The sequence below is a fragment of the Oncorhynchus mykiss genome, chromosome 16 (assembly GCF_013265735.2).
Source record: "Oncorhynchus mykiss isolate Arlee chromosome 16, USDA_OmykA_1.1, whole genome shotgun sequence".
Taxonomy (NCBI): Eukaryota; Metazoa; Chordata; class Actinopteri; order Salmoniformes; family Salmonidae; genus Oncorhynchus; species Oncorhynchus mykiss.
Window position 1 is genome coordinate 6,026,828 of NC_048580.1, and position 20,477 is coordinate 6,047,304.

Here is a 20,477-nt window from a genome sequence, read left to right on the forward strand (position 1 = left end):
ATAAAACATTTGTAGAGCCACATCTGTTCTGAGAATCGTCGCCTCTTTCTACAACAGATGCACAATAGGAGGGACTGGGATCATTCGAGGAGCTAGCCATCGTTCACACATACAACAGCCTGTTAATACCTTAGCTAGCTATTAACCACATGTTGAATTCAGAATGTTGATATCATCCTTAAAAGTACAATTATAAGTGCATCTTAACATTACCATCCACTTATGAGTAACCTCTAAATACACATCATTATTCATGAACAAAACATTGTGTGTATGACTTTGTACTTAAACTTTTTTCCAACGCAAAGGAAGTCAAAGCAGACACCTACGAAGAAGGACCGTGTGATGATGTATTGATGATGTCATCTCAGGTAAGCAGTACTGGGCTGTATTGACGATGTCATCTCAGGTTAGCAGTACTGGGCTGTATTGACGATGTCATCTCAGGTTAGCAGTACTGGGCTGTATTGACGATGTCATCTCAGGTTAGCAGTACTGGGCTGTATTGACGATGTCATCTCAGGTTAGCAGTACTGGGCTGTATTGACGATGTCATCTCAGGTTAGCAGTACTGGGCTGTATTGACGATGTCATCTCAGGTTAGCAGTACTGGGCTGTATTGATGATGTCATCTCAGGTTAGCAGTCTGGGCTGTATTGACGATGTCATCTCAGGTTAGCAGTCTGGGCTGTATTGACGATGTCATCTCAGGTTAGCAGTCTGGGCTGTATTGACGATGTCATCTCAGGTTAGCAGTACTGGGCTGTATTGACGATGTTATCTCAGGTTAGCAGTACTGGGCTGTATTGATGATATCATCTCAGGTAAGCAATACTGGTCTGTATTGACGTTTAGATTTAGAACGGTCATATCTCAGTTATTGTTCTCATTTATATAAAAAAATAAGCTGTTTTCTTTACTTTCAGAGAGCGATCTGATCAAGGGGTCGAAAATGTAGACATTGCCAGATGTTCACTGTCCGAGGAACAGGCCGCGGAAGCTTTATTGCTGGCAAAAGTGTCCATAACCAGAGGTAATTCAACTGTTCTGTGTTCTTCTTCTCTCTCCATCTCTGCCTGTCTTGTTGTACATGGAACCTGTCTCGCATGCATTAATTAAAAAACCCTTAAGATGTCAGCTGCTAGTTTTCAGATTTACACCACATTAACACAGCCATTTTCACTGGACTGATCTGTTTCTGCCAAGTCATAATTTCCCTGGGGGTTAGACTTGCAATAACCAAGTGGTGAGACACATAGCCCTCTATATTTAAATGTTTCAGGTACACTCCGATAGGTGTCTGCGTCACATACAGTATCTTCTATTGACATTATCTTCTAGTGTTTGTCCTCATGTGTCTGTTTTTCTGCATAAAGTACTCTGTAGCCACTTAGTGTGAACACCTAGGTGAGACCACACACACACAATAACAGTCTCTCTTCTTCACTTCATCCCTCTCCACCTTTTCCCTAAATCCTCTGGGTTATATCAGCTGTTTTGGTGAACCCCTCCCGCATCTGAACTGGCTGATACAGGGGGCACAGCATGATCATAGGTGAGAGGTCACTTGGTCAGGTCAACAGGAAGTATTATTAAAGAGGTGCTTTACATTGAAATACAGATAGAGATGCAGTAGTCCCAGAGTTAATGATCCCAGGTCAGTTAATATTATACAGGAAGTATTATTAAAGAGATGCAGTAGTCCCAGAGTTAATGATCCCAGGTCAGTTTATATTATACAGGAAGTATTATTAAAGAGATGCAGTAGTCCCAGAGTTAATGATCCCAGGTCAGTTTATATTATACAGGAAGTATTATTAAAGAGATGCAGTAGTCCCAGAGTTAATGATCCCAGGTCAGTTTTGCATTTCACTTCCTGATGATTATGATGACTGGCAGTGTTAGAATAAAAAAAAAACAGGGCTTAATCATGTTCTCTCTCTATCCATCTGTCTCTCGTCTGCAGGTATGTTTTGATGTGAGAGAGGTAGCCAGTCCCATCGTCGCCACCTCACCCGCTCTTAAGATAACCTTCGGGCTAACTGGGAGCCCAAGGCTGGTTAGGAGACACGGCTAGAGACACTGTAATTGTGATGAACTGAGAGAATAGTAGGGTAGCACTGTAATTCATGAATCATATGCTGTCTGCCTCTGTTCTTGTTACGGTGCGTGAATGAGGACCCAAAAGCGAATTAACGTAAACAGAGCTTCTTTAATGACAAAACATAGGTAGGCTCAGATGGACCGGCAGATTCCGACAGGACAGGACAAGGTTGCAGCAAACATGACGATAGTCTGGTTCAGGCATGAATAACACAAACAAGAATCCGACAAAGACAGGAGCAAAAACAGAGAGAGATATAGAGGACTAATCAGAGGGAAAAAGGGAACAGGTGGGAAAAGGGGTGACGAGGTAGTTAGGAGGAGACAAGGAACAGCTGGGGGAAAGAGGGGGAGAAAAGGTAACCTAATAACGACCAGCAGAGGGAGACAGGGTGAAGGGAAAGGACAGAAACAAGACACAACATGACAATACATGACAGTACCCCCCCACTCACCGAGCGCCTCCTGGCGCCCTCGAGGAGGAAACCTGGCGGCAACGGAGGAAATCCTCGATCAGCGCACGGTCCAGCACGTCCCGAGAGGGAACCCAACTCCTCTCCTCAGGACCGTACCCCTCCCAATCTACTAGGTACTGATGACCACGGCCCCGAGGACGCATGTCCAAAATCCTACGGACCCTGTAGATGGGTGCGCCCTCGACAAGGATGGGGGGGGGGGGGGGGGACGAGCGGGGGCGCGAAGAACGGGCTTGATACAGGAGACATGGAAGACCGGGTGGACGCGACGAAGATATCGCGGAAGAAGAAGTCGAACTGCGACAGGATTAATGATCTGAGAAATACGGAACGGACCAATGAACCGCGGGGTCAACTTGCGAGAAGCGGTCTTAAGGGGAAGGTTCTGAGTGGAGAGCCAAACTCTCTGACCGCGACAATATCTAGGACTCTTAGTTCTACGCTTATTAGCAGCTCTCACAGTCTGCGCCCTATAACGGCAAAGTGCAGACCTGACCCTCTTCCAGGTGCGCTCGCAACGTTGGACAAAAGCCTGAGCGGAGGGGACGCTGGACTCGGCGAACTGAGATGAGAACAGCGGAGGCTGGTACCCGAGGCTACTCTGAAAAGGAGATAGCCCGGTCGCAGACGAAGGAAGCGAGTTGTGGGCGTATTCTGCCCAGGGGAGCTGTTCTGACCAAGACGCAGGGTTGCGAAAAGAAAGACTGCGTAAGATGCGACCAATAGTCTGATTGGCCCGTTCTGCTTGACCGTTAGACTGGGGGTGAAAGCCGGAAGAGAGACTGACGGAAGCCCCAATCAAACGGCAAAACTCCCTCCAAAATTGAGACGTGAATTGCGGACCTCTGTCCGAAACGACGTCTGACGGAAGGCCATGAATTCTGAAAACATTCTCGATGATGATTTGTGCCGTCTCTTTAGCAGAAGGAAGCTTAGCAAGGGGAATAAAATGAGCCGCCTTAGAGAACCTGTCGACAACCTTAAGAATAACAGTCTTCCCCGCTGACGAAGGCAGTCCGGTGACAAAATCTAAGGCGATGTGAGACCAAGGTCGAGAGGGAATGGGAAGCGGCCTGAGACGGCCGGCAGGAGGGGAGTTACCGGACTTAGTCTGCGCGCAGACCGAACAAGCAGCCACGAAACGACGCGTGTCATGCTCCCGGGTGGGCCACCAAAAACGCTGGCGAATGGAAGCAAGCGTACCCCGAACGCCAGGGTGGCCGGCTAACTTGGCAGAGTGAGCCCACTGAAGAACGGCCAGACGAGTAGGAACGGGAACGAAAAGAAGGTTCCTAGGACAAGCGCGCGGCGACGGAGTTTGAGTGAGTGCTTGCTTTACCTGCCTCTCAATTCCCCAGACAGTCAACCCGACAACACGCCCCTCAGGGAGAATCCCCTCGGGGTCAGTGGAGGCTACTGAAGAACTGAAGAGACGAGATAAAGCATCAGGCTTGGTGTTCTTAGAGCCCGGACGATAAGAAATCACGAACTCGAAACGAGCGAAAAACAGCGCCCAGCGCGCCTGACGCTCATTAAGTCGTTTGGCAGAACGGATGTACTCAAGGTTCCTATGGTCAGTCCAAACGACAAAAGGAACGGTCGCCCCCTCCAACCACTGTCGCCATTCGCCTAGGGCTAAGCGGATGGCGAGCAGTTTGCGGTTTCCCACATCATAGTTACGTTCCGACGGCGACAGGCGATGAGAAAAATACGCGCAAGGGTGGACCTTGTCGTCAGAGAGGGAGCGCTGAGAAAGAATGGCTCCCACGCCCACCTCTGACGCGTCAACCTCGACAACGAACTGTCTAGTGACGTCAGGTGTAACAAGGATAGGTGCGGATGTAAAACGATTCTTGAGGAGATCAAAAGCTCCCTGGGCGGAAACGGACCACTTAAAGCACGTCTTGACAGAAGTAAGGGCTGTGAGAGGAGCTGCCACCTGACCGAAATTACGGATGAAACGACGATAGAAGTTCGCGAAGCCGAGAAAGCGCTGCAGCTCGACGCGTGACTTAGGGACGGGCCAATCCATGACAGCTTGGACCTTAGCGGGATCCATCTTAATGCCTTCAGCGGAAATAACAGAACCGAGAAATGTGACGGAGGAGGCATGAAAAGAGCACTTCTCAGCCTTCACAAAAAGACAATTCTCTAAAAGGCGCTGGAGGACACGTTGAACGTGCTGAACATGAATCTGGAGTGACGGTGAAAAAATCAGGATATCGTCAAGGTAAACGAAAACAAAGATGTTCAGCATGTCTCTCAGGACATCATTGACTAATGCCTGAAAGACAGCTGGAGCGTTAGCGAGGCCGAAAGGAAGAACCCGGTATTCAAAGTGCCCTAACGGAGTGTTAAACGCCGTCTTCCACTCGTCCCCCTCCCTGATGCGCACGAGATGGTAAGCGTTACGAAGGTCCAACTTAGTGAAAAACCTGGCTCCCTGCAGGATCTCGAAGGCTGAGTGGAGAGGATCCGAAGTCGCTGGGTCCATTCTTGGTCGGATTCTTCTGTTACGGTGCGTGAATGAGGACCCAAAAGCGAATTAACGTAAACAGAGCTTCTTTAATGACAAAACATAGGTAGGCTCAGATGGACCGGCAGATTCCGACAGGACAGGACAAGGTTGCAGCAAACATGACGATAGTCTGGTTCAGGCATGAATAACACAAACAAGAATCCGACAAAGACAGGAGCAAAAACAGAGAGAGATATAGAGGACTAATCAGAGGGAAAAAGGGAACAGGTGGGAAAAGGGGTGACGAGGTAGTTAGGAGGAGACAAGGAACAGCTGGGGGAAAGAGGGGGAGAAAAGGTAACCTAATAACGACCAGCAGAGGGAGACAGGGTGAAGGGAAAGGACAGAAACAAGACACAACATGACAATACATGACAGTTCTCACCTCTTTCCCTTTCTGTCTTCTACACCTCTCTCCCCACCTCGTCTTTCTGTCTTCTACACCTCTCTCCCCACCTCGTCTTTCTGTCTTCTACACCTCTCTCCCCACCTCGTCTTTCTGTCTTCTACACCTCTCTCCCCACCTCGTCTTTCTGTCTTCTACCCCTCTCTCCCCACCTCGTCTTTCTGTCTTCTACACCTCTCTCCCCACCTCGTCTTTCTGTCTTCTACACCTCTCTCCCCACCTCGTCTTTCTGTCTTCTACACCTCTCTCCCCACCTCGTCTTTCTGTCTCCTACACCTCTCTCCCCACCTCGTCTTTCTTCCTCGTTTTTATAATGCACACCATGTGTGCATTGAAGTACAGATTGAACTTGTATTTATAATATTACAATTATCATAGTTATAATGAATTGATGTATTTACAACACATTCTCCACTGGTTGAAATTAAGTATCTCATTGAAATACTATCCTGTTTCCTCAGATTAATGCACATGGAGTTTTTTTTATTTGCATGTGTTTTCTTTCTATATATATATAAAATAAAAAAGTTTGAAATATCCAATAAATGTCGTTCCACTTTGTCACGTTCTGACCTCTATTTCTGTTGTTTTGTATTTATTTAGTATGGTCAGGGCGTGAGTTGGGTGGGCAGTCTATGTTTGTTTTTCTATGTTTTGGGGCATTTCTATGTTTTCGGCCTAGTATGGTTCTCAATCAGAGGCAGGTGTCGTTAGTTGTCTCTGATTGAGAATCATACTTAGGTAGCCTGGGTTTCACTGTGTGTTTGGGGGGTGATTGTTCCTGTCACTGTGTTTGTCGTCACAGGATAGGACTGTTTTGCGTTCTCACATTTCTTGTTTTCGTTAGTTTGTTCATGTGTAGTGATTTATTAAAATATGAATAACCACCACGCTGCGCTTTGGTCCGCTTCTCCTCCTCCTACAGACGAACGCCCTTACACACTTCATGATTGTGTCCCACTTATTGTTGATTCTTCACAAAAAAATACAGTTTTATATCTTTATCTTTGAAGCCTGAAATGTGGCAAAAGGTCGCAAAGTTCAAGGGGGCCGAATACTTTCGCAAGGCACTGTATGTCAAGTAATTATCTTTTTGTTTGGGTCTAATTGTGCTGCTGTCCTGGGGCTCTGTGGGGTGTGTTTGTGTTTGTGAACAGAGCCCCAGGACCAGCTTGCTTAAGGGACTCTTCTCCAGGTTGATCTCTCTGTAGGTGATGGCTTTTTTTATGGAAGGTTTGGGAATCATTTCCTTTTAGGTGGTTGTAGAATTTAACGTCTCTTTTCTGGATTTTGATAATTAGAGGGTATCGGCCTAATTCTGCTCTGCATGCATTATTTGGTGTTTTACGTTGTACACAGATAATTTTACTGAATTCTGCATGCAGAGTCTAAATTTGGTGTTTGTCCCATTTTGTAAATTCTTAGTTGGTGAGAGGACCCCAGACCTCACTACCATAAAAGGCAATGGGTTCTATAACTGATTCAAGTATTTTTTGCCAGATCCTAATTGGTATGTCAAATGTTGTGTTCCTTTTGATGGCATAGAAGGCCCTTCTTGCCTTGTCTCTCAGATCGTTCACAGCTTTGTGGAAGTTACCTGTGGCGCTGATGTTTAGGCCGAGGTATGTATCGTTTTTTGTGTGCTCTAGGGCAATGGTGTCTAGATGGAATTTGTATTTGTGGTCCTGGCAACTGGACCTTTTATGGAACACCATTATTTTGGTCTTACTGAGATTTACTGTCAGGGCCCAGGTCTGACAGAATCTGTGCAGAAGATCTAGGTGCTGCTGTAGGCCCTCGTTGATTGGTGACAGAAGCACCAGATCACCAGCAAACAGTAGACATTTGTCTTCGGATTCTAGTAGGGGGAGGCCAGGTGCTGCAGACTGTTCTAGTGCCCGTGCCAATTCGTTGATGTATATGTTGAAGAGGGTGGGGCTTAAGCTTCATCCCTGTCACACCCCACGACCCTCTCTCTCTTTCTCTCTGTCTCTCTCTCTGTCTCTCTCTCTGCCTCTCTCTCTGTCTCTCTCTCTGTCTCTCTCTCTCTGTCTCTCTCTCTCTGTCTCTCTCTCTCTGTCTCTCTCTCTCTCTCTCTCTCTCTCGTCTCTCTCTCTCTCTCTCTCTCTCTCTCTCTCTCTCTAGTGAGTTGTATAATATGTAAGTTGCCACTCGATTACGTCTCCCTTTGTCCTCCTTTCTTTCTTTCTTTCTTTTTTTCTTTCTTTCTTTCTCTCTGGCGGATGTCTGCATCTCTAATTAGTGGTTGTGGTACAATAACTCATGCAGCTGTTCCGGTGTTCAAAGGGACAGTACAGTGGTGAGTCACCTATTCTATTAGAGACACACAGACATACCAACACAGATACATGTGGACATGCACAGACATGTAAACAGAACATGTATTAGCAGTAGTCGACAGAGAAAGACAGAGAGAGAGAGAGCGAGCATGTGCGAGAGAGGGAGGGAGGGAGCGAGGAAGAGAGAAAGAGAGCGGGGGCGGGAGCGAGGGAGAGAGAGACAGAGAGAGAGAGATAGTGGCAGCGAGGGAGAGAGCGAGAGGGAGAGAAAGAGAGAGAGAGGGAGCGAGGGAAAGAGAGAGGGAGAGATGAACCTGAAGAAGAGTCCCCCAAGCAAGCTGGTCCTAAGGTTCTCGAACACAAACAGAGCCCCAGGACAACAATTTAACAAGACCCAACCAAATCATGAGAAATCAAAAATATAATTACTTGACACATTGAAAGAATTAACAAAAAAAAACTGAGCAAACTAGAATGCTATTTGGCCCTAAACAGAGAGTACACAGTGGCAGATTTGACTATGTACAGACTCAGCGAGTATAGCCTTCCTAATGAGAAAGTCCACCGTAAGCAGACCTGGCTCTCAAGAGAAGACAGGCTATGTGCTCACTGCCCGCACAATGAGGTGGAAACGGAGCTGCACTTCCTAACCTCCTGCACATTGTAAAATCACATTAGAGACACATATTTCCCTCAGATTACACAGACCCACAAATAATTAGTCCAATTTTGATAAACTCCCATATCTACTGGGTGAAATACCACAGTGTGCCAATATCACAGCAGCAAGATGTGTGACCTGTTGATTAAATTGTTTTTTCCACCCTCATCAATCAACACGCAATACCCAATAATGACGAAGCAAAAACACGTTTTTAGAAATTGTTGAAAATGTGTTAAAAAAAAAAAAAAAAAGGGAAAATATCACACTAAAAAAGATTTTACATCCATTTTAGAATAAGGTAATGTAACAAATAGTGGAAAAGGTAAAGGGGTCTGAATACTTTCTGAATGCACTGTATATACAGTGCCTTGCGAAAGTATTCGGCCCCCTTGAACTTTGCGACCTTTTGCCACATTTCAGGCTTCAAACATAAAGATATAAAACTGTATTTTTTTTGTGAAGAATCAACAACAAGTGGCACACAATCATGAAGTGGAACGACATTTATTGGATATTGCAAACTTTTTTAACAAATCAAAAACTGAAAAATTGGGCGTGCAAAAATTATTCAGTATAATACACAATACAATATAATAGACAATAAAACACAATACAATATAATACAATATAATACACAATACAATATAATACAATATAATACACAATACAACACAATACAATATAATACACAATACAATACAATGTAATACAATTTAATATATAATACACAATACAATACAATTTAATATATAATACACAATACAATATAATACACAATAAAATACATGCAATACAATACACAATACACAATACAAGTCCCCTCCTGTACTCCCTGTTCACTCATGACTGCACTGCCAGGCACAACTCCAACACCATCATTAAGTTTGCCGATGACACAACAGTGGTAGGCCTGATCACTAACAACGATGAGACAGGCCTGATCACTAACAACGATGAGACAGGCCTGATCACTAACAACGATGAGACAGGCCTGATCACTAACAACGATGAGACAGCCTATAGGGAGGAGGTCAGAGACCTGGCCGTGTGGTACCATGACAACAACCTCTCCCTCAACGTGATCAAGACAAAGGAGATGATTGTGGACTACAGGACAAGGAGGACCGAGCCACACCCCCATTCTCATGGACGGGGCTGTAGTGGATCAGGTTGAGAGCTTCAAATTCCTTGGCGTCCACATCACCAACAAACTAACATGGTCCAAGCACACCAAGCCAGTCGTGAAGAGGGCACGACTAAACCTATTCCCCCTCAGGAGACTGAAAAGATTTGTCATGGCTCCTCAGATCCTCAAAAGGGTCTATAGCTGCACCATCGAGAGCATTCTGACGGGTTGCATCACCGCTTGGTATGGCAACTACTCGACCTCCGACCGCAAGGCACTACAGAGGGTAGTGTGTACGGCCCAGTACACCACCGGGGCCAAGCTTCCTGCCATCCAGGACCTCTATGCCAGGCGGTGTCAGAGGAAGGCCCTAAAAATTGTCAAAGACTCCAGCCACCCTAGTCATAGACTGTTCTCTCCGTGGTACCGGGGGGCCAAGTCTAGTTCCCAAAGGCTTCTAGACAGCTTCTACCCCCAAGCCATTAGACTCCTGAACAGTTAATCAAATGGCTACCCAGACTATTTGCATTGCCCCCCCCCCCCCCCTCCTTCTCTCTGTTTATCATCTGTGCATAGTCACTTTTATAACTCTACCTACATGTACATATTAACTCAATTACCTCGACTAACCGGTACCCCCTGTATATAGCCTCCACATTGACTCTGTACCGTAATACCCTGTATATAGCCTCCACATTGACTCTGTACCGGTACCCCCTGTATATAGCCTCCACATTGACTCTGTACTGGTACCCCCTGTATATAGCCTCCACATTGACTCTGTACCGTAATACCCTGTATATAGCCTCCACATTGACTCTGTACCGTAACACCCTGTATATAGCCTCCACATTGACTCTGTACCGTAATACCCTGTATATAGCCTCCATATTGACTCTGTACCGTAATACCCTGTATATAGCCTCCACATTGACTCTGTACCGTAACACCCTGTATATAGCCTCCACATTGACTCTGTACCGTAATACCCTGTATATAGCCTCCATATTGACTCTGTACCGTAATACCCTGTATATAGCCTCCACATTGACTCTGTAACGTAACACCCTGTATATAGCCTCCACATTGACTCTGTACCGTAATACCCGGTATATAGCCTCCACATTGACTCTGTACCGTAACACCCTGTATATAGCCTCCACATTGACTCTGTACCGTAATACCCTGTATATAGCCTCCACATTGACTCTGTACCGTAACACCCTGTATATAGTCTCCACATTGACTCTGTACCGTAACACCCTGTATATAGCCTCCACATTGACTTTGTACCGTAATACCCTGTATATAGCCTCCACATTGATTCTGTACCGTAATACCCTGTATATAGCCTCCACATTGACTCTGTACCGTAATACCCTGTATATAGCCTCCACATTGATTCTGTACCGGTACCCCCTGTATATAGCCTCCACATTGACTCTGTACCGTAACACCCTGTATATAGCCTCCACATTGACTCTGTACCGTAACACCCTGTATATAGCCTCCATATTGACTCTGTACCGTAATACCCTGTATATAGCCTCCACATTGACTCTGTACCGTAACACCCTGTATATAGCCTCCACATTGACTCTGTACCGTAATACCCTGTATATAGCAACCACATTGACTCTGTACCTGTACCCCCTGTATATAGCCTCCACATTGACTCTGTACCGTAACACCCTGTATATAGCCTCCACATTGACTCTGTACCGTAATACCCTGTATATAGCAACCACATTGACTCTGTACCGTAATACCCTGTATATAGCCTCCACATTGACTCTGTACCGTAATACCCTGTATAGAGCCTCCACATTGGCTCTGTACCGTAACACCCTGTATATAGCCTCCACATTGGCTCTGTACCGTAACACCCTGTATATAACCTCCACATTGACTCTGTACCGTAACACCCTGTATATAGCCTCCACATTGACTCTGTACCGTAACACCCTGTATATAGCCTCCACATTGACTCTGTACCGTAATACCCTGTATATAGCCTCCACATTGACTCTGTACCGTAACACCCTGTATATAGCCTCCACATTGACTCTGTACCGTAACACCCTGTATATAGTCCCGTTATTGTTATTTACTGCTGTTCTTTAATTACTAGTTATTCTTAACTCACTCTTTTTTAGGTATATTCTTAAAACGTCATTGCTGGTTAAGGGCTTGTCAGTAAGCATTTCACTGTAAGGTCTACACCTCTTGTATTTGGCGCTTGTGAAAAATACATTTGGATTTGATTTGATTTGAATACAAAATACAATACAATATAATACAATACACAATATAATACAATACACAACACAATACACAATACAATATAATACAATACACAATACAATATAATACACAATACAATATAATACAATACACAATACAATACATACTATACTACAATATACAATACAATGCACAATACAATACATAATATACTATAATACACAGTACAGTACACAATACAATACACAATATAATACATAATATACTACAATATACAATACATCATATACTACAATATACAATACATAATATACTACAATATACAATACATAATATACTACAATATACAATACAATGCATAATATACTACAATACACAATACAATACATAATATACTACAATACACAATACAATACACAATACAATACATAATATACTACAATATACAATACAATACATAATATACTACAATACACAATACAATACATAATATACTACAATATACAATAAACAATATAATACATAATATACTACAATATATAATACATAATATGCTACAATACACAATACAATACATAATATACTACAATACACAATACAATACATAATATACTACAACCGACAATACAATACACAATACAATACATAATATACTACAATACAATACACAATACAATACATAATATACTACAATATACAGTACAATACACAATACAATACACAATACAATACATAATATACTACAATATACAATACATAATATACTACAATATAAAATACATAATATGCCACAATATACAATACATAATATACTACAATATACAATACATAATATACTACAATACACAATACAATACATACTATACTACAGTACACAATACTATACATAATATACTACAATACACAATACAATACATAATATACTACAATACACAATACACTACATAATATACTACAATACACAATACAATACATAATAGAATATACAATACAATACACAATACACTACATAATATACTACAATACACAATACAATACATAATAGAATATACAATACAATACACAATACAATACATAATATACTACAATACAATACACAATACAATACATAATATACTACAATATACAGTACAATACACAATACAATACACAATACAATACATAATATACTACAATACACAATACACAATACAATACATAATATACTACAATACACAATACAATACATAATATACTACAACCGACAATACAATACACAATACAATACATAATATACTACAATACAATACACAATACAATACATAATATACTACAATATACAGTACAATACACAATACAATACACAATACAATACATAATATACTACAATATACAATACATAATATACTACAATATAAAATACATAATATGCCACAATATACAATACATAATATACTACAATATACAATACATAATATACTACAATACACAATACAATACATACTATACTACAGTACACAATACTATACATAATATACTACAATACACAATACAATACATAATATACTACAATACACAATACACTACATAATATACTACAATACACAATACAATACATAATAGAATATACAATACAATACACAATACACTACATAATATACTACAATACACAATACAATACATAATAGAATATACAATACAATACACAATACAATACATAATATACTACAATACAATACACAATACAATACATAATATACTACAATATACAGTACAATACACAATACAATACACAATACAATACATAATATACTACAATACACAATACACAATACAATACATAATATACTACAATACACAATACCATACATAATATACTACAATACACAATACAATACATAATATACTACAATACACAATACAATACATAATACAATATACAATACAATATACAATACAATACATAATATACTACAATACACAATACAATACATAATATACTAAAATACACAATACGATACATAATATACTACATGTAAGAGGTGAGTAACTGTCTGCAGGGAAATCAGGCGCAGGAGAGCAGAACTGGGTAACAACCGGAGCAGTTTATTCAGGCAAAACAAACTGCACCCAGAAACAACAAGCCAGTTAGAAAATACACATACACTTTACAACAAACAATTCCACACACAGACATGGGGGGGAACAGACGGTTATATACACGTCAAGCAATGAGGAAATGTAAACCAGGTGTGTGCGGGAAAACAAGACAAAACAAATGGAAAATGAAAGCTGGACCGGCGATGGCTAGAAGACCGGCGACATCGACCGCCAAACGCCGCCTGAACAAGGAGAGGAACCGACTTTCGGCGGATGTCGTAACACTACAATATAATAAAGTACTACTTTAGTAAAGTACAAAAGTAAAAAATACTTTAAAGTACTACTTAAGTCATTTTTTGGGGGTATCTGTACTTTACTGTATATATATGTTTGGCAACTTTAATTCACTACGTTCCTAAAGAAAATAAAGTACTTTTTACTCCATACTGTTACGCAGCTAGGAGTGGTGGGTGCCGACTCAGGCGAAGAGAGCAGAGGGTTTTGGGTTTGCCTTATTTATTCCGGTAAGAATAAGGTCACGCCAACAGCAACAGGCGAAAATAAAGACCAACCCAAAACTGGACACCAAACAGTCCAAAAAATATCCAACCACAACCATCCACAAACAGAATAGTAGGCAAGTCGGCACAAAGTAGGCGTGGTCACAGAAGGCTTAAATAACCCTGAACAAAAACCCCAAATGAGAAACAGGTGAAACCAATACAGACATAACCAACAGAAAAGGAAAAGGGAATCGGTGACAGCTAGTAGACCGGTGACGACGACCGCCGAGTGCCGTCCCGAACAGGAAGAGGAGCCACCTTCGGTGAATGTCGTGACACATACATTTTCCCTGACACCCAATTGTGCTCGTTACATTTTGACAGGCAAATGGTCCAATTCACACACTTCTCAAGAGAAGCTCCCTGGTCATCTCTACTGCCTCTGATCTGGCGGACTCACTAAACAGAGAACATTCCTGGTCATCTCTACTGCCTCTGATCTGGAGGACTCACTAAACAGAGAACATCCCTGGTCATCTCTACTGCCTCTGATCTGGAGGACTCACTAAACAGAGAACATCCCTGGTCATCTCTACTGCCTCTGATCTGGAGGACTCACTAAACAGAGAACATCCCTGGTCATCTCTACTGCCTCTGATCTGGCGGACTCACTAAACAGAGAACATCCCTGGTCATCTCTACTGCCTCTGATCTGGCGGACTCACTAAAAAGAGAACATCCCTGGTCATCTCTACTGCCTCTGATCTGGCGGACTCACTAAACAGAGAACATCCCTGGTCATCTCTACTGCCTCTGATCTGGAGGACTCACTAAACAGAGAACATCCCTGGTCATCTCTACTGCCTCTGATCTGGCGGACTCACTAAACAGAGAACATCCCTGGTCATCTCTACTGCCTCTGATCTGGCGGACTCACTAAACAGAGAACATCCCTGGTCATCTCTATTGCCTCTGATCTGGAGGACTCACTAAACAGAGAACATCCCTGGTCATCCCTACTGCCTCTGATCTGGTGGACTCACTAAACAGAGAACATCCCTGGTCATCTCTACTGCCTCTGATCTGGAGGACTCACTAAACAGAGAACATCCCTGGTCATCTCTACTGCCTCTGATCTGGAGGACTCACTGAACAGAGAACATCCCTGGTCATCTCTACTGCCTCTGATCTGGCGGACTCACTAAATACACATGCTTGGTTTGTAAATGATGTCTTAGTGTTGAAATGTGCCCCTGACTATCTGTAAATACATTTAAAAAACAATATAATTGTGCATTATGGTTTGCTTCACATAAGGAAGTTGAAATGGTTCATAATTTGACTTATATTTTTTATATTGTGTTGTGTATTATATTCAGTGGTGGAAAAAGTACTCAATGGTCATACTTGAGTTAAAGTAAAGATACATTAATATAAAATAAGTAAAAGTGAAAGTCACCCAGTAAAATACTACTTGAGGAGAAGTCTAAAAGTATTTGGTTTTAAATATACTTAAGTATCAACATTAACTTAAATGGAATCGCTAAAATGTACTTAAGTTTCAAAAATATAAGTAAAATGATGGACCATTTCAACTTCCATCAACGGGTTGCCAACATATTCAAATAACGATTTACACATTTACACAAAACCGTTATCTTTATTTATGTGTTCATACTATTTCATCATTCCATAAGATATATATGTTTGGTAACTTTAATTCACTACGTTCCTAAAGAAAATAAAGTACTTTTTACTCCATACTGTTAGGCAGCTAGGAGTGGTGGTAAGAACACCTTTTTTATTGTATTTTATATATATATATATAGACTTTCACAAATCTAGAGTTGCTGCCCAAGCCGGCTCGTCACACGTTCTATCAGTTGGGTCGCCAGAGACGCGACCCAGTCGTTCAGTCTTTTTGTTCTGTATCTATGGACGCGACCCAGTCGTTCAGTCTTTTTGTTCTGTATCTATGGACGCGACCCAGTCGTTCAGTCTTTAGGTTCTGTATCTATGGACGCGACCCAGTCGTTCAGTCTTTAGGTTCTGTATCTATGGACGCGACCCAGTCGTTCAGTCTTTAGGTTCTGTATCTATGGACGCGACCCAGTTGTTCAGTTTTTGGTTCTGTATCTATGGACGCGACCCAGTCGTTCAGTCTTTTTGTTCTGTATCTATGGACGCGACCCAGTCGTTCAGTCTTTAGGTTCTGTATCTATGGACGCGACCCAGTCGTTCAGTCTTTAGGTTCTGTATCTATGGACGCGACCCAGTTGTTCAGTTTTTGGTTCTGTATCTATGGATGCGACACAGTCGTTCAGTCTTTGGTTCTGTATCTATGGACGCGACCCAGTTGTTCAGTCTTTAGGTTCTGTATCTATGGACGCGACCCTGTCGTTCAGTCTTTAGGTTCTGTATCTATGGACGCGACCCAGTCGTTCAGTCTTTAGGTTCTGTATCTATGGACGCGACCTAGTCGTTCAGTCTTTAGGTTCTGTATCTATGGACGCGACCCAGTCGTTCAGTCTTTATGTTCTGTATCTATGGACGCGACCCAGTCGTTCAGTCTTTAGGTTCTGTATATATGAACGCGACCCAGTTGTTCAGTTTTTGGTTCTGTATCTATGGACGCGACCCAGTCGTTCAGTCTTTAGGTTCTGTATCTATGGACGCGACCCAGTCGTTCAGTCTTTAGGTTCTGTATCTATGGACGCGACCCAGTCGTTCAGTCTTTAGGTTCTGTATCTATGGACGCGACCCAGTCGTTCAGTCTTTAGGTTCTGTATCTATGGACGCGACCCAGTCGTTCAGTCTTTAGGTTCTGTATCTATGGACGAGACCCAGTCGTTCAGTCTTTAGGTTCTGTATCTATGGACGCGACCCAGTCGTTCAGTCTTTAGGTTCTGTATCTATGGACGCGACCCAGTCGTTCAGTCTTTAGGTTCTGTATCTATGGACGCGACTCAGTCGTTCAGTCTTTATGTTCTGTATCTATGGACGCGACCCAGTCGTTCAGTCTTTAGGTTCTGTATCTATGGACGCGACCCAGTCGTTCAGTCTTTATGTTCTGTATCTATGGACGCGACCCAGTCGTTCAGTCTTTAGGTTCTGTATGTATGGACGCGACCCAGTCGTTCAGTCTTTATGTTCTGTATCTATGGACGCGACCCAGTCGTTCAGTCTTTAGGTTCTGTATCTATGGACGCGACCCAGTTGTTCAGTTTTTGGTTCTGTATCTATGGATGCGACACAGTCGTTCAGTCTTTGGTTCTGTATCTATGGACGCGACCCAGTCGTTCAGTCTTTAGGTTCTGTATCTATGGACGGGACCCAGTCGTTCAGTCTTTAGGTTCTGTATCTATGGACGCGACCCAGTCGTTCAGTCTTTAGGTTCTGTATCTATGGACGCGACCCAGTCGTTCAGTCTTTAGGTTCTGTATCTATGGACGCGACCCAGTCGTTCAGTCTTTAGGTTCTGTATCTATGGACGCGACCCAGTCGTTCAGTCTTTAGGTTCTGTATCTATGGACGCGACCCAGTCGTTCAGTCTTTAGGTTCTGTATCTATGGACGCGACCCAGTCGTTCAGTCTTTAGGTTCTGTATCTATGGACGCGACCCAGTCGTTCAGTCTTTAGGTTCTGTATCTATGGACGCGACCCAGTCGTTCAGTCTTTAGGTTCTGTATCTATGGACGCGACCCAGTCGTTCAGTCTTTAGGTTCTGTATCTATGAACGCGACCCAGTCGTTCAGTCTTTAGGTTCTGTATCTATGGACGCGACCTAGTCGTTCAGTCTTTAGGTTCTGTATCTATGGACGCGACCCAGTCGTTCAGTCTTTAGGTTATGTATCTATGGACGCGACCCAGTCGTTCAGTCTTTAAGTTCTGTATCTATGGACACGACCCAGTCGTTCAGTCTTTAGGTTCTGTATCTATGGACGCGACCCAGTCGTTCAGTCTTTAGGTTCTGTATCTATAGACGCGACCCAGTCGTTCAGTCTTTAGGTTCTGTATCTATGGACGCGACCCAGTCGTTCAGTCTTTAGGTTCTGTATCTATGGACGCGACCCAGTCGTTCAGTCTTTAGGTTCTGTATCTATGGACGCGACCCAGTCGTTCAGTCTTTAGGTTCTGTATCTATGGACGCGACCCAGTCGTTCAGTCTTTAGGTTCTGTATCTATGGACGCGACACAGTCGTTCATTCTAAATGTTCCATTGCCATACTGGCTGGCAACGTTCTTATCCCTTGCTTGCTAGCTAGCCAACAATGGCTAACTTACAGTCACGTCAAACATTGCAGCCAGAATAACAACAAATTAGATGCATTTGCGTTTGTTTAAGCTGTTTTCTAGTGACATTTATTTGAATAAATCCAGAACAATGAGCTAATGAGGTGTGATTTCGCCTGGCATAGAGAATGTTCTCTCTAGTCAGGACACTGTTGTTCAGAGGAGCTAGCCAACAACAAAGATAACACAATCACTTCCAACTGAAGCTGGAAAGACTGCAAACTAGCTGCACTTCATTCTATTTTACCTGTTTTCTATTGATAGTACCATATCAATATATCAATAAAAATGATGCTGATTCAGGATTTCACTGGCTGAGAATAGCTGCTTGCTTCTCTGTCTCGTCCCGGCTCCCGACACGTTCATTAGGTTAAAATTTGAATATTGAAACAATGTTGCAAATGTCAGAGAGATTTATACAAATCCCCACTGTTGAAAACTAAATGTTACTCTAAAGGAAATGTGAGATAATGTCTAGATGCTTTTTATAGTGGAGATCAAGTTTATAAATTGCCTGGCTGGGCTGATGAGACAGTGGATTGCGCAGTCAGATCGAACAGAGTAAAGAGGCATTTTAAGATAATAGATTTAGCCGGTGGTAACTTGTGGAATAGACACCGGCTGGAATGCGGTTTTAACCAATCAGTATTCAGGATTAGACCCACCCGTTGTATAATACACAATACACAACACTATATAATACAGTATAATACACAATACAATATCAGACACAATACAATATAACAAACAATCAAATATGATACACAATACAATATAATATACAATATAATACAATACATTATTATACACAATACAATATCATACACAATACAATACACTGTACAGTATAAGACACAAAACACAATACAATATAATACACAATATAATATAATACACAATACAATACACAGTACAATATAATACACACTACAATATAACATACAATACAATACAATACACTATACAATAACATACACAATACAATACATGATTATACACAATACAATGGCATACACAATACAATACAATACACAATATAATATATTATACAATACTCAATACAATATATTACACAATATAATACAATACACAATACAATACAATATCATACACAATACAATACAATACACTGTACATTATAAGACACAATACACAATACAACATAATACACAATATAATACAATACACAATACAATACATTATTATACACAATACAATATCATACACAATACAATACAATACACTGTACAACATAAGACACAATACACAATACAACATAATACATAATATAATATAATACACAATACAATAAAATACACAATATAATATAATACACAATACAATACATTATTATACAAAAAACAATGTCATACACAATACAATATAATACAATACACAATACAATATAATACAATACACAATACAATATAATATAATACAATACACAATACAATATAATACAATACACAATACAATATAATATAATACAATACACAATACAATATAATACAATACACAATACAATATAATACAATACACAATATAATACAATACACGATACAATATAATACAATACACAATATAATACAATACACGATACAATATAAAACAATACCCAATACAATACATTATTATACACAATACAATATAATACACAATACAATACACGGTACAATATAAGACACGCAATACAAAACAATACAATAGAAAACAATACAATATGATATAATACACAATACAATACATTATTATACAAAAACCA